The following is a 15,022-nucleotide window of genomic DNA, read 5'->3' on the forward strand; positions in this document are numbered from 1 at the left end:
TTCTGACGTTACATCTCATTCACCTGTGGGTGTGGACTACTCGTTGTGGTAAACAGAATGCAGGGCTCAGGGAAACCCCAGACATGGGTCTTAAAGTAACATACACCCCCAGACCATTACAATGTTTGTCATGTCTTTTATTTTGGAATTTGTCACAGTCATGGTTACTCAGAACATTTCGAGTTTACAAGTTGTAATTACGAGATCTGGAGCATGTGAAGGCTTTTGTTGATAGTGTTGCCATAGAAACACATAATTCAGCGTGTGATCTGGTCATGTGCTTCCCACCTCTTTGTGTCATGTTCTAACTGGTTCTTTGTTTGATTGTTCACAAGTGTCTCTTCTTATGTCATCAGTCCTTTAGTATTGAAGTATGATAAAGACGTGGAATCGGCCTATGTTCAATGTTATTAGAGATAAAGTTACTTTGTATATAAATATTTCCTATCAGTTCACTATAGACACTGGCTTATACGTATAAACTCGATCCGTGCATATACACCTACAACAACACACGCACATACATATAAACTCGCTGCACGCAGACACACCTACATACTCGCATATACATATAATCTTAATCCATGCATATACACCTATAAACACACGCACATACTAGGGTGACCACCCGTCCCGCATTTTGCGGGACAGTCCCGAAATTGGGAGCTTTGTCCCGCGTCCCGCAAGACGTAAACTGCGTCCTGCATTTCAATTATTCTGTATTTTTTTTCCCCATCCCAGAAATTGAAATACCAAAATAAGAAATACATTAAAAACTGTGACTGGCATTTAAAAATACATTTGCGCAGCCATCGTGTTCTAGCTGTGAAAATAACCAACCGATGCAGTGGTAGAGAGGGTTTTTTCCGCTGATGACGACTGGGTGGACGGCGCAAAGGATGTGCGGACCTCATCAAGCGCTCGAGCACCACCAACGGAAATGGTCGAGCGCACATGGAAAAACACGATATTCTCCTTTAATTAAAAACAACAACAAAACAAAACAAAAAAAACACAATTGCAGCTTTCAGACACGACTTTCTTCTCATTTGAATAGTTCTTTTTGAGGTGGTTTCTATGGCGTTATTTTAATGACAAGTGTCCAGAATGCATTATGTAATGCGAGAGTGCAACAAATGTCTCCGCTGCAGAATTCTCTTCACTCTCACACAAAACAGATGTGCTCTACGTGTTTACATTAGGCCTACGCGTGCGCGCTCAAAACTTATACTCTCTCCTGGATATGTTGCCAGAAGCAACCTGGAGTGTGGGCATCCACCGGCAGAAACATAAAATGGTGCATAAGACAACGGACGTAATGTAAATCAGTATTTAAATAGCATAATAGTAGTAAATGTATCTGTCTTTCACGTGTCCCGCATTGTCCCGCAAAATCACATCTACTGTCCCGCAACAGATCTATTGCCAGGTGGTCACCCTAGCACATACATATAAACTCGCTGCACGCAGACACACCTATACATACTCGCATATACGTATAATCTTAATCCATGCATATACACCTATTAAACACTTGCACATAAATATAAACTCGATGCCCGCATATACATCCATAAAACACTCGCGCATACAAAATAAAATTCACTAACGTATACAATTCAGATAAGAAAGACGCATGCTTTAGTTGCGCACTTTGTTTCGGCCATCGGCGCCTGGCGTACAAAGCATCAATAACAGGCAAACGATGCCAACATCATCCGCCGGCGAAGTTCACGGACCACGATATCACATTCGCCAGCAGTATGGCACTTGGCAGTCTCGATATTACGGAGCCCGGGAAGTCACCTGTAGGAGAAAAAAAAAAACAATCCGTGCCGACGGTTTTGCAATCCGTTCCCTCAGTTTATAAACCGTACTCACGAATTCTTAAACTGTTCCCTCGGTTTAACAAATCGTGCCCACGGATTAATAAACCATACCCACGAATTTCCAATCCGTGCGCTCAGATTTTGTAAACCGTACCCTCGGTTTTTGAATCCGTACCCACAGATTCATAATCCGCGCGCACGCTTTCGCAATCCGTTCCCACGGGTTTGTAAACTGTACTCACGGATTCATGCAGCAAGCTCCTAGGTAGCCTACGTGTTAACAAATCATATTGTATATTGTTTTATTGCATATTATTATGTGGAATAGGCCTACAGCAAATTGTAACGGACACGAGTTGGAATACAACGATTTAATAAGAAAGATGTGCGTCAAAATCTTGTTTAATTTGTGATCATCTTAGACTTGATTATTATTGTATAATAAACCTGGCATTGTGACTGACTTTGGAGTCATTTGTTACTCTTTTGTAAGTCGTTTTGAATAAAAGCTTCTTCTAAATGCATGTAACCAAAATATATAACAACAACAACAACAATAATAATAATAAAATAATAGTTATTATTATTATTTTAATTTATAGGCTAAATAAATGAGTGCACTTAAGACAGTAAAATGTTTGTCATACAATAATTCATGAATGCTTTATTTTTAATAACATTTTACAGTTTTGGAAATGTGTTTGTGTAGCTACTATTCATTCTTAACAGGAAGACTTATTTTGGTGATTTTATTATAATTTTATATAATCAGTTCGGAGTAGCACAGTGTTCATTCAACAAATGCACAGCTAAACAGATGAGTCTGGATTTAAATGTGGCTAATGTTTTAGCACATCTGATCTCTTCTGGAAGCTGGTTCCAACTGCGGGAGGCATAATAGCTAAAAGCAGACTCCCCTTGTTTTGTGTGAACCCTTGGTGTTTCTTTTTTTTTTTTTTTATTATGCAAACAAACATACAGATACTTACAGGTAACAAATCAAATACAAAATAACCAAGGTCAACAAAACATACATGACAGCCAACATGACTTGTGTGAGTGAGTGAGTGTGTGTGTGTGTGTGTGTGTGTGTTTGTGTAAGTTGGGGGTGGAAGTATATAAATAAAGGAAAGTACAACAGACATGACAAAAGTAAAAAAAAAAAAAAAAAAAAACATAATAGTAATGATAACAGTAATAATAATAATAATAATAATAGCATTAATAACAAAAATTAGAGGATGGAGGATGAGGAAGGTGATAAGTAATAATAGTAATAGTAGCAGCAACAATATCAATAAATAAATAATAACAGTAATAATAGTAATTAACTCAATTAATCAGAAATGAGGGGAAAGTTGGAGGGTGAGGAGGATGACAAATATCAATAATAATTGTATTAAATAGTAATTAGTAATAGTAGCAACAATAACGATAATAAATTTATTCATCCGAGACAGGGGGTGGTTGGGGAATCAGGAAGAGGACAAATTGTAATAATAATAATAATAATACAAATAATAATGGTAATAATAGTAATGACGAAATAATAATAGTAATAATAATAATAATAAAGCTATAAATAGTAAGATATTGTAAGGCTGCCTCTGGGCCCTCCATGCGTAAGGCATAAATTAGGGCCAAAACGAGCCATCAAGGAGAGGTGCTGCGGGGCACAAGGCCCAAAGTCCCACCCCCGGCCGCCACTCACATGCCACGCTTACCCTACTGTACATATGTATAATTGTTGAGTGTATGATGCATTGAAAAAGCATGAAGTGCAGCGTGGAACCAGCCCAGTGCAAAGTCCAAAGTCCAACCCTTGGTATTTCTAACTCGATCCTAATAATCTGAGTGGTCTGTTAGGTTTATATTCAGTGAGCATATCTGCAATGCATTTAGGTCCTATGCCATGAGTGCTTTATAAACGAGTAAAAGTACTTCAAAATCAATCCTAAATGTAACTGGAAGCCAGTGTAAGGACCTGAGGACTGGTGTGATATGCTCAAATTTTCTGGTTCTAGTCAGAATCCTGGCAGCAGCGTTCTGGATGAGCTGCAGCTGTCTAATGGTCTTCTTTGGAAGGAGACCATTACAATAATCCACCCTGCTGGTGATAAAGGCATGAACAAGTTTCTCCAAGTCTTGACTGGACACAAAACATCTAATTCTTGCAATGTTTTTGAGATGATAGTATGCTGATTTAGTTACTGCTTTGACATGACTACTGAAACTAAGGTCTGTCTCCAGAATCACCCCAAGATTGTTTACTTGGTTTTTAGTTGTTTGACCCCTAAACTCAAGGTATGCATTCACCTTGAGAACTTCATCTTTGTTTCCAAATGCGATGACTTCAGTTTTCTCCTTGTTTAACTGAAGAAAGTTCTGGCACATCCACATTAACAGTATCTAACTCTGGGGGGAAAAGTTTAGTATAATAAAATCATCAACATAAGTCTTCATGTTAAGAATGAATAGTACACAAACACATTTCCAAAACTGTAAAATGTTATTAAAAATAAAGCATTCATGAATTATTGTATGACAAACATTTTACTGTCTTAAGTGCACTCATTTATTTAGCCTATAAATTAAAATAATAATAATAACTATTATTTTATTATTATTATTATTGTTGTTGTTATATATTTAGGTTACAAGCATTTAGAAGAAGCTTTTATTCAAAACGACTTACAAAAGAGTAACAAATAACTCCAAAGTCAGTCACAATGCCAGGTTTATTATACAATAATAATCAAGTCTAAGATGATCACAAATTAAACAAGATTTTGACGCACATCTTTCTTATTAAATCGTTGTATTCCAACTCGTGTCCGTTACAATTTGCTGTAGGCCTATTCCACATAATAATATACAATAAAACAATATACAATATGATTTGTTAACACGTAGGCTACCTAGGAGCTTGCTGCATGAATCCGTGAGTACAGTTTACAAACCCGTGGGAACGGATTGCGAAAGCGTGCGCGCGGATTATGAATCTATGGGTACGGATTCAAAAACCGAGGGTACGGTTTACAAAATCTGAGCGCACGGATTGGAAATTCGTGGGTACGGTTTATTAATCCGTGGGCACGATTTGTTAAACCGAGGGAACAGTTTAAGAATTCGTGAGTACGGTTTATAAACTGAGGGAACGGATTGCAAAACCGTCGGCACGGATTGTTTTTTGTTCTCCTACAGGTGACTTCCCGGGCTCCGTAGTATTATCTAGAAAAATTAAGAAAAAAAAGTAGCTTAGCCATTTTCAGAACTAAGGATGTCAAGTAACTAAATGCTATTCATTAAAGTTTGCTTTTTGTTCAGCTGTGTTTGTTTTTACAGGCCAAGGACACAATACCATCGGACTTTTAATAAGGATGTTATACTGTTGACCTCCCCTGACGATAATGCAGTAGTAAAGCAAAAGAAAAAACAGCACTTGCATGAGATGGGACACATATTAAATGCCTTTGAATTTGACAAAGCATGGGACAGTACAACAGTTTTAAGAAAAATCAAAGAAGGCTTCAAAGAAAAAGTGCCTCTTGATGTAAGGTAAATGTTTTTTTTTATTTTTTAAACAAGTTATAGTTATTGTAAATGTTTTACTGTGTCATGCATTATTTGATGGTGTATTAGTACCACTGGTTTTCATTGTGTGCAGTTTGGAAATACTTATGGGATGTGGCAGCAAGCTTACACCTAAGTTAAGTGAAGGTCAGGAACTGGATGGCAGCTTGATTTTAAAGGTGTTCAAGTTGAAGGCCTTGTACGTAAAACCCTCAAGACCACTACTCTTGGTAAGACTGTTTTTAATTTTTATTTTATTTTTTTTAATGAAGTTTAATTATTTCTTATATTCTTTCCCATATGGGCTTCCTTAAAGGGTTTAGGGTTATTTTAGGCCATATACAGTTGTGCTCATAAGTTTACATACCCCTTGCAGAATGTGCAAAATGTTAATAATTGAAACAAGAGGGATCATGAAAATTGCATGTTATTTTTTTATTTAGTACTGTCCTGAATAAGCTATTTCACATAACAGATGTTTACATATACTCCACAAGACAAAATAATAACTGAATTTATAAAAATGGCCCCATTCAAAAGTTTACATACCCGTGAATCTTAATATTGTGTGTCGTTTCCTGGATGATCCATGTTTTTGTATTTTGTGATAGTTGTTCTTGAGTCCCTTGTTGGTCCTGAGCAGTTCAACTGCCTGCTGTTCTTCAGAAAAATCCTCCATGTCCTGCACATTCTTTGGTTTTCCAGCATCTTCTGCATATTTGAACCCTTTCCAAAAGTGACTGTATGATTTTGAGATCCATATTTTCACACTTAGGACAACTGAGGGACTCGTACACAATTATTACAAAAGGTGAAAACATTTACTGATGCTCAAGAAGGCAACATGATGCATTAAGAGCCGGGGGATATAAATCTTCGAACAGGATGATGATATGTAAATTCTTCTATTTTTGTTTAACGATCATATGTTTTCATTTAGTACTGGACTTCAGAAGCTACATAAATACTTACATGTTTCCCAGAAGACAAAATAAGTACAATTTACCCTGATCATCCAATTAAAAAAGTTTACCCCGTTTATATCCCCCGTCTCTTAATGCATTGTGTTGCCTTCTTGAGCATCAGTAAATGTTTTCACCTTTTGTAATAGTTATGTACGAGTACCTCAGTTGTCCTCAGTGTTAAAATATGGATCTCAAAATCATACAGTCACTGTTGGAAAGGGTTAAAATATACAGAAGATGCTGGAAAACTAAAGAATGTGCAGGAGCTGGAGGATTTTTCTGAAGTACAGCAGTCAGCTGAACTGCTCAGGACCAACAAAGAGACTCGTGAACAACTTTCACAAAATATAAAAACAGTCGTGGATCATCCAGGAAATGACACACAGTATTAAGATTCAAGGGTACACTGTAAAAAATTGCTGTAAAATTTACAGTAACTTACTGGCAATTTTGGTTGCCAGTAAGACTGTAAATTTACAAGAGTACTGTAAATCAATAATTGCAATTGTACTGTAAAAATACAGCAATCTCTTGCATGCTGTAAAACTGTTATGATGGTGTGTAAACATTTGGTAAACTTATTTAATTTGATTCTACTAAGAAGGAACATTTCTTAATATAAAACTGCAAACACTGAATCACTGAATGAAAGAGAAACAAGAACTACAACTGACTTCAGCCACAGCCTTAGATGAACTCAACTGAAATACAAGACATCATTAAATCTCTCAAGATCTGATTAAACAACTCCACAAACAGCATTACCAGCTTCACACATTACAATTTGACTTTATTTCTGTCATATGTCTATAAAAATAATTTGAGAATTAACAGAAGTTTATTTGTTTTATTGAAAACGTTTCGTTTGACCTCACCATTGTGCCGGTCAGGGTTTGCTTTAGTTGGGCTCTTGACCATCAAATTTTAATCTTAGCTTTTTTCTGGCTGCTGTAACTGTGTTTGTAGAGCACATTTGTTATAGCATGAAAAGCCAGCAAAATGTGTGATTACGTGCGTTTGATTGACTATCGATAATGATGTAATCATTATCTAGTGGCTTGATTCACTGATCTCATTCAGAGGCTGATCTTTAAAGACACGGTGTGGTTTTTTTTATTTGTTAGTTTGGTGTTGTTTACAGCTGCTATATGGCCCTGAATGAGATGACAAACTGCTACTGAAATTTTTAAAAAATGTCTTATGCACAAAACTTTTAGTACTACGGCAGCAATTAGACACACACATATATCAAGAATCAGAGTATGAATCTCAACAATGGTGACAATCAAAAGCTTAATGCTGCAATTCATGCTGGGTACCAGCACAGTACAAAACTCACCCATGAATCCCAGCATGCATTGCGGCATGAATAAATTATGCTGCTGAATAGTCCACTTATTGTTTATAATTCTTACTATGTGCTTTTATTTTTTATTTTTTTGTGTTGAGTTTTAGTAGCATGTTTTGTGATGTTCAGAGTTGATCTGTTTATTTTGTTGATTGTCACCGTTGTTGAGATTCATACGCTGATTCTTGACGTCTGTGTGTGTCTAATTGTTGCCGTAGTACTAAAAGTTTTGTGCATAAGACATTTTTAAGTAGTAGTTTGTCATCTCATTCAGGGTCATATAGCGATTGTAAAAAAAAAAAAAAAAAAAAAAAAAATCCACACCATGTCTTTAAAGATCAGCCTCTGAATGAGATCAGTGAATCAGGCCACTAGATAATGATTACATCATTATCAATAATCACTCAAAAGCACGTAATCACAAGTTTTTCTGGGTTTTCTTGCTATAACAAATGTGCTTTACAAACACAGTTACAGCAGCCAGAAAAAAGCTAAGATTAAAATTTGATGGTCAAGAGCCCAACTAAAGCAAACCCTGACCGCCACAATGGTGAGGTCAAACTAAACGTTTTCAATAAAACAACTAAACTTCTGTTAATTCTCAAATAATTTTTATAGCCATATGACAGAAATAAAGTCAAATTGTAATGTGTGAAGCTGGTAATGCTGTTTGTGGAGTTGTTTAATCAGATCTTGAGAGATTTAATGATGTCTTGTATTTCAGTTGAGTTCATCTAAGGCTGTGGCTGAAGTCAGTTGTAGTTCTTGTTTCTCTTTCATTCAGTGATTCTGCTTGTTAACAGCAGGTGTTATCTATAAGGAGAGTAAATATTTAACTGAACTATATTACTTTGCACAAGAGAGATCTAATTTAGTTTTGTGGGTCACCATTGCGGTGGAGAGTAGAGCCTGTGCTTCAGTCAATGATGAGCCACAAACTCTGATGTTCTGCTGCTTTATTTAAAGACAGTAACTGTAGAGTTGCTGATACAGTGATGATCTCTTTAAGTGCTTTACCACATGCATGTGTGCTATAGCTGATGATAAACTACAACGATTTGAGTTAAAGTCATGTTTTTAGTAACTTTACTATTACAAATTAAGTGTTTGCAGTTTTATATTAAGAAATGTTCCTTCTTAGTAGAATCAAATGAAATAAGTTTACCAAATGTTTACACCATCACAACAATTTTACAGCATGCAAGAGTTTGCTGTATTTTTACAGTACAATTGTAATTATTGATTTACAGTACTCTTGTAAATTTACAGTCTTACTGGCAACCAAAATTGCCAGTAAGTTACTGTAAATTTTACAGCAATTTTTTACAGTGTATGTAAACTTTTGAATGGGGCCATTTTTATAAATTCAGTTATTATTTTGTCTTGTGGAGTATATGTAAACATCTGTTACGTGAAATGGCTTATTCAGGACAGTACTAAATAAAAAAATAACATGCAATTTTCATGATCCCTCTTGTTTTGTTTCAATTATTAACAATTAGCACATTCTACAAGGGGTATGTAAACTTATGAGCACAACTGTAGTGTCTAAATGTATGTTATGCAATGTTAACTTGTTTTATATTTGATAATTTACTTTTAGCTTTCTGTTTTTTGAATTCATTTTTCACATTTGCAGTCACTGTTGAAAACTCTGGTGAAGTGGCAACAATACTACAAACTATGCAAAATACATTGCTAAACAAGAGATCTCACCTGTGCTGTATTATTTTCCAAGGCTGAAACAGACAGCTCTGATGATGCTTTGAGGTTGGCATGCCTGTTGAAGGGGTCTACCAGTCATCAGGTCCTGCTTCTGAAGAGAATGTGACCATTGACTTGAATGACCAGTCTTCCACACAAAACTCGGTGAGTGCCTTCTTTGACTTGGTTCAATTCTTTTCTAGCACTTTTGGTCTTTGTCTAATGTACATTACTTCATTTCTTCTTTTCAGTTCACATCATTACTTTTCAGTCCTACACCAGAGTTCAGTCCCCCACAAGAGCTCAATTCTCCACCAGTTCCATTGGTGCTCCAACTCACCTTAACCCCTGGTTATACCCGGTACCTTATGAATTTTTTTACATCAAAAAATAAGTACAATGTATTTATTGTGTTCATATTGTATTTCAAAACACTTCTGCTGTTATTGAGGTGGGATACGGGTAGCTTAGGAACAGGTTAAGTGGTATGGGTAGGTTTAAGGGTGGGTTAAGGTGTAAGGGATGGGTCAGCAGTGTAATTATAAATGTAATTACCGAAATTACTTACAGAAGTAATTACATAAAGGTATTTTTAAAATATAAGTACAATGTAAAAAATGTATGTACACAATATGTGCATAGTACCAAATGATTAATTTAAATGTTAAGGCCACTCAATATAAAGAGGGACTGAAAACCCTCTACATTTTAAACTATGGTGTTGTTTTAATGTATTTGTTCATAATTTTATGAAAAAGACAAATGAAAGTTCAAATGAAGTTTCACAAACACAAATTAAGTTACTCACCCGTATGTCATCCAAGATGTTCATGTCTTTCTTTCTTCAGTCGCAAAGAAATTACGTTTTTTTTTTTTTTTTTGAGGAAAACAAAACATTCCAGGATTTTTCTTCATACGGTGGACTTTTATGGTGGCCAGTGGATTGAAGATTAAAAACGCAGTTTTAATGAAGCTTCAAAGGGCTCTACACGATCCCAGCCGAGGAAGAAGGGTCTTATATCTTGCAAAACGATCGGTTATTTTCTAAAAAAGTTACAATTTATATACTTTTTAACCTCAAACGCTACTCTTGTCTAGCTTTGGGTTTACACTGTTTTTTCCCGGTTCATGACAGTTAGGGTATGCCGAAAAACTCCCATCTCATTTTCTCCTCCAACTTCAAAATAATCCTAAATTGTGATTTTACCATTTTTATAAAGGGCGTTTGATCTTCTTTGTATATTCACTTTGTAAACACTGGGTCAGTACTTCTGCAGCGATGTAGGACGATTTTGATGTTGGAGGAGAAAATGAGATGGGAGTTTTTAGACCTACCCTAACTGTCATGAACCGGAAAAAAAACACAGTTCACGCAGAGCTAGACAAGAGGAGCGTTTAACCAATCTTTTCGCTAAAAAAAGACCCTTCTTCCTCAGCTGGAATTGTTTAGAGCCCTTTGAAGCTGCAATTAAACTGCATTCTGGAAGTTCAAACTCGGGGGCACCATAGAAGTCCATTTTATGGAGAGAAATCCTGAAATGTTTTCCTCAAAAAACATAATTTCTTTACGACTGAAGAAAGAAAGACATGAACATCTTGGATGACAAGGGGGTGAGTACATTATCTGTATATTTTTGTTCTAGAAGTGAACTACTCCTTTAAGATGAATTGGAGATGATATTTTGTTATACTATTAAGTTCTTGTTTTTATTTTCCAGTTACCTGTGTACTTTTGTAGTCCTTTGTTAATTTATTATTTATTGCTTTATCGTATCACAGAGTCCTCACAGAAGTCCTTATTTGGTTAAATATAAGCTTTGTGCAACACTTCTTTACATTATGCAAACTTGACATGTATTAACTTTGTTTTTATTTATTTTTTTTGTGCAATGTATTTTTCTCTAATTGTGATCACAGGTGAAAAGTGCATCAGAGGGGGAGGACCTTTCTGTTCCCTCATATACTGCAGGGACAACTTTGCAAGCATCTGCAAAAGATCTCCAGAAATTCGTTGATTCCTGCCCACAGCTGAAAGGAAAAATTGACAATATGCCTATTCAAAATAAATGTAGAACATGATTTGTGTGTGTGTGTGTGTGTTTTTTTTTTTTTTTTTTACTGTTCTTTGTATTTTGTATAAGTGGTTTCTGCATTCTCTTGGAAAAGATCTGTTAAAATTGTATTAAATAATAAAAATATTTCTTTGCTTACCTAAGGTCTTTGGACCTTACATTTAACTATGTAATACAGTTAATTGTTAATTACTTTGAAACACATCTATTGTAGCATAACTATAGCATAAATTGTTTAATGTTACACTTACATAGTAATGTCAGGGATCAGTCACCATCACAACAGTCACCACCCAGCACAATCACCCGATCACAGTCACCTGACTTCTAATTGCACGCACCTGCTGACACCAATCAACACCACTATAAACACACACACTGCCATTCCACACATTGTCCGGTCTACTGTTCACTAGATGGACAGCTCTGGACTCACTCTACGATTGCGACTTACCCCAATGCTTACCAGTTGGATCCCTCGCCGATTCTCCCTCGAAGCCTTTGATCCTCAATCTGAACCTGCAAACAAAGTCAAGTCAAGTCACCTTTATTTATATAGCGCTTTTACAATACAGATTGTGTCAAAGCACTTAACAGTATCAAATTGGAGGATAGAGAGTCAGTAATGTATAATGATAAGATTAAACACTCAATTTTCAGTTAAAGGCATTTCATTATTGAATTCAGAGATGTCATTGTCTAGCTCAGTTTAGTTTAAATAGTATCTGTGCAATCAAATCGGCGATAATCGCTAGAAATGAAGTGTCCCCAACTGAGCAAGCCAGAGGCGACAGCGGCAAGGAACCAAAACTCCCTCTGTGACAGAATGGAGAAAAAAAAACCTTGGGAGAAACCAGGCTCAGTCGGGGGGCCAGTTCTCCTCTGACCAGACGAAACCCGCAGTTCAAAAGTTTATATTTCTATTTTAATTTTGTTGCAATTTCTAACAATAGTAGTATTATGTAGTTAGGTATTTTATTATATTTTAGTTATTTTGTTATTTTTGGTTGATATATCTGGGGATATATCTCTGGGGGTCATCTGGGTGTCCTGGTCTCCGCTGATGATCAGGGCTGTAGACATCATCTCTTGGTGCTGATCCACCATCTGATTGGATACGGACTGAGAAACAGAATAGGAAAGAAACAGACAAATATTAGCGTAGATGCCATTCAATTTACGATGTAACGAGTACATCGTGTGTTATGGGGAGTGTTCCCGGTTCCGGTTGATCTAATTAATGCAGCCTAACAATCCTTTAACGGATTTGAATAATAGAAGCGTATTAATGTGTTATGTGTAAGCCAGGCTAAAGAGATGGGTCTTTAATCTAGATTTAAACTGACAGAGTGTGTCTGCCTCCCGAACAGTGTTAGGTAGACTGTTCCAGAGTTTGGGTGCTAAATAGGAATAGGATCTGCCGCCCGCAGTCGATTTTGATATTCTAGGTATTATCAAACGGCCGGAGTTTTGAGAACGCAGCGGACGTGGAGGACTATAATGCGATAAGAGCTCACTCAAGTACTGAGGAGCTAAACCATTCAGGGCTTTATAAGTAATTAACAAGATTTTAAAATCTATCCGATGCTTGATAGGGAGCCAGTGCAGTGTTGACAGAACCGGGCTAATATGGTCATATTTCCTGGTTCTAGTAAGGACTCTAGCTGCTGCATTTTGGACTAACTGTAGTTTGTTGATCAAGCGTGCAGAACAACCACCCAATAAAGCATTACAATAGTCTAACCTTGAGGTCATAAACGCATGAATTAACATTTCTGCATTTGACGTTGAGAGCATTGGTCGCAATTTAGATATGCTTTTGAGATGAAAAATGCAGTTTTACAGATGCTAGAAACATGGCTTTCAAATGACTGATTGCTATCGAACAGCACACCTAGGTTCCTGACTGATGAAGAAGAATTGACAGAGCAGCCGTCAAGTGTTAGATAATGTTCTAGGTTACATGTGGGGTTTTAGGTCCGATAATTAACACCTCTGTTTTTCAGAATTTAGCAGTAAAAATTACTCGTCATCCAGTTTTTATATCGACTATGCATTCCGTTAGTTTCTCAATTTGGTGTGTTTCACCGGGCCGAAGAAATATAGAGCTGAGTATCATCAGCATAACAGTGAAAGCTAACACCATGTCTCCTGATAATATCTCCCAAGGGTAACATATAGGCGTGAAAAGTAATGGCCCTAGTACTGAGCCTTGAGGTACTCCATACTGCACTTGTGATCGATATGATACCTCTTCATTCACTGCTACGAACTGATGGCGGTCAGATAAGTACGATTTGAACCATGCTAAGGCACTTCCACTAATGCCAACAAAGTTTTGTAGTCTATTCAAAAGAATGTTGTGGTCGATAGTGTCGAACGCAGCGCTAAGATCCAGTAGAACTAATAAAGAGATACAACCACGATCAGATGATAGAAGCAGGTCATTTGTAACTCTAATGAGAGGAGTCTCAGTACTATGATACGATCTAAATCCTGACTGGAATTCCTCACAGATATCATTTTTCTCTAGGAAGGAATATAATTGTGAGGATACTACCTTTTCTAGTATCTTTGACAGAAAAGGGAGATTTGAGATCGGTCTGTAATTAACTAGATCTTTGGGGTCAAGTTGTGGTTTTTTAATGAGAGGCTTAATAACAGCCAATTTGAAGGTTTTGGGGACATAAAAGACAAAAGACACAACTTCAACCACAGCTAAGCCATCTGATCTTCACACTAACTTGCTCACTCACCTGCTTCTGGTCACTCCCGATCATGAATCCCCGAATCCCTTCAATAAACCTGTTTGTTCTCACTCACCAGTTGTGTGTACCGTGCTTTGTGACAGAAGACCGGACCTTAACCGACAACCAAATGGATCCCCATCCATCCACACCAGCGGAGGTCCTGGAGGAACTTGTCACCACGCTCCGGGCATCCCTGGTTCCCCCAACACCTCCGCGGTCTGCCTCTGTCAGTCCCATGGCCATGCCTGCTACCTTCGCGGGCGACGCAGCTGTGTGGCAGTTTCCTCCTCCAAGTGGCACTGTATTTGGAGATGCAGCCCCAACAATTCTCCACCGAACGATCAAAGGTATCCTTCCTGATTTCTCTTCTCCGTGGCAAGGCGCTGTTATGGGCGAAAGCAATATGGGATGCAAATGGTGCCATAACCAACTCATACAGTGCGTTCACTAACCATTTTAAGGCAGTGTTTGGCTATGCAACAGGAAAGCTCTCCGTAGTCGATCAGTTGCTGCGACTGCGTCAAGGCTCTGCTTCTACGAGTGACTACACGTTGGAGTTTCGAACGCTAGCGGCCACTACCGGGTGGAATGAAACCGCTCTGCTCAGCGCCTATCAACAGGGCCTGGATCCCCGCATTCAAGCACATATGGCCATCTATGACGACTCCGTTGGTCTTGAAAACTTTATGCAGAGAGCCACTCGTATTTCCCAACGCCTCACTGCCTCACACGCCAATGAAACCACCCACCAGTCTGTCGCGCCCGCCATGGGTTCCCCAGT

Source organism: Onychostoma macrolepis, chromosome 19 (genome assembly GCF_012432095.1).
Source record: "Onychostoma macrolepis isolate SWU-2019 chromosome 19, ASM1243209v1, whole genome shotgun sequence".
Lineage (NCBI taxonomy): Eukaryota > Metazoa > Chordata > Actinopteri > Cypriniformes > Cyprinidae > Onychostoma > Onychostoma macrolepis.